Consider the following 1,947-nt stretch of genomic DNA (forward strand, 5'->3'; position numbering starts at 1 on the left):
ATGTATGCAGAATTCACAAATCTCGCAATAATTCATAGGATTTAATGAGTTTCACAAAAGTTGGAAGAGTATTATTCATGATCGAGAGTGATTTTTCAGAAAACTTATTTAAAGAACTCAAACATGTTAAGAGTAATCTGAATTGAGAGGAACAATATAACTTGCGGAATATATGAAGAGACAGTTCTAAATACCTCTAGACATTGAAAAACTTGATATCGGGAGAGGAGATGTGGACTTATTTTATTGAACCAATTCTCTTGGGATTGTTGTAACAGCGTTTGAGAAGAGGTAAAGGGATATTCAGTAACAGAATATTGAATAAAATTTATGGAGAATGAGACATGTGAAACTCATGGAGAAAGAGAAGTGTGAAGGTGATGGAGAAGGAGATGTGTGAAACTAATGGAGCGTAGACGTTTTTAACGTGTTAAGTTGATGGGAAAAGGAAGATTTTTAACGTGTGAAACTGATGAAGGAAAAGAGTTTAAATTGTGATAGATGATTAAAAAAACATATGAAACTGATATAGAAAGGGGATATTTAATCGTTTGGGATTAAGGTTAAAAAGAAAGGACAATACTACCCTTAGAGCGAGCTACTGCCCTTCTTTCTTCCCTTGTACTACAACGATGATGCAACAGATAAATTTTCATCCCCAGGCTATGATTTACACCCTTATACCCTCCCGAAACATATACGAATCATTCCAAGTGGATTTCCAACAAATTTGAAGCATAACAAGATCAATTATGCAGCCATGACACCTCCACTTACTACTATGACTTAAGCTTAAAATATGAGGTATAATAGTACACTAAGAAGTGTTTAGCTTACTTTTGTGATGGTTTTTCTTATCTTTCTTTTTTATTTTTACCAGGAAACTTATAAGTTTATAAGTTATGTTTTAGAGGTTTAATGTTTTAGGCAAAACATAGCTGGGAATCTTCTTGTTGGCAGCTATTGTTGTTTCTCCAACTAGGGGGGTAGGTAAGTCCTAATTCCTTTTAGTGGTAGCCCAATATAATTTGTCTTTTGTCTATAGTTTTAGTCATGACTTTTTATCATTTTTGTTATTTCTTTTTCTATACTATTTAGGGCTGCTGCTTCTTGAGCTGAGGGTCTATCTGGAACACCCTCTCTACCCCTGAGTTAGGGATAAGGTCTGAGTATACTCTAACCTCTCAGACCCCACTTCGTGAGATTAATATGTTGTTGTTCTATAATGATGATGTCAGGCCATCTTGTGAGCACCTTCATTATTCTACTGGTACCTGCACCTTTGCACCATTACAAGTAGGGGGTAGCATTGCCTACCTAGCTTTTATGTTTGTTTATGCTAGAATTTGAACTATGGAGGAGTCTTCATTATAGTAGCTTCATCCGTGTTAGGGCACATCCTCAAGTGTGCGTGTAGAATTGAAACTATGATATTTGATTTAATATGATTTATCTAAGGTTTCTTATCTAATTGCAGGCTTAGAAGGGGCTACTGCTGATGTGCATTGTTATGATGTTTTGACAAATAAATGATCTAGGTACGTCTTAATTGTAATAGTGACAAGCTACTTTCTAGTGCTAGTTAGAAAATTGGCATAATGTTACCAGCTAAGACCTTGTTAATTTCATCTTCTCTTCATGTCCCTTTTCTACTCAAGATGCGTTGAGTTTTCTTCTTGTTGGTAGAAAAAAGCTTTGTAATTCCATCTAAGGAGACTTGAAAAAGTTTGGATGTTGTGTCCCTTTCTTACAATTCTGTTTCTTACTTCTTTTTACATCACATGTTTGTCTGTAAATGTAACACCCCACATTTTCGGGCAAGAATTCGAACCCGTTGTTGCTTCATATATAGACCCAAACCTAATGATTTTATATCAACATAAGGATGATGGTCAATTCTCTACAACAACAACAAACCCAGTGTATTCCCACATAGTGAGGTCTGGG

At 35.4% G+C, this 1,947-nt stretch overlaps 1 long non-coding RNA gene across 1 annotated transcript; it reads left to right on the top strand.

Moving 5' to 3' along the window:
* The first annotated feature begins 13 nt into the window (after positions 1-13).
* On the top strand, positions 14-1,775 carry LOC124895116. The gene is made up of 3 exons (XR_007051526.1): positions 14-990; positions 1,099-1,163; positions 1,478-1,775. It is a non-coding gene; the product is annotated as an uncharacterized LOC124895116 (long non-coding RNA).
* The last annotated feature ends 172 nt before the right edge of the window (positions 1,776-1,947 follow it).

The sequence above is a fragment of the Capsicum annuum genome, unplaced genomic scaffold (genome assembly GCF_002878395.1).
Source record: "Capsicum annuum cultivar UCD-10X-F1 unplaced genomic scaffold, UCD10Xv1.1 ctg80043, whole genome shotgun sequence".
Taxonomy (NCBI): domain Eukaryota; kingdom Viridiplantae; phylum Streptophyta; class Magnoliopsida; order Solanales; family Solanaceae; genus Capsicum; species Capsicum annuum.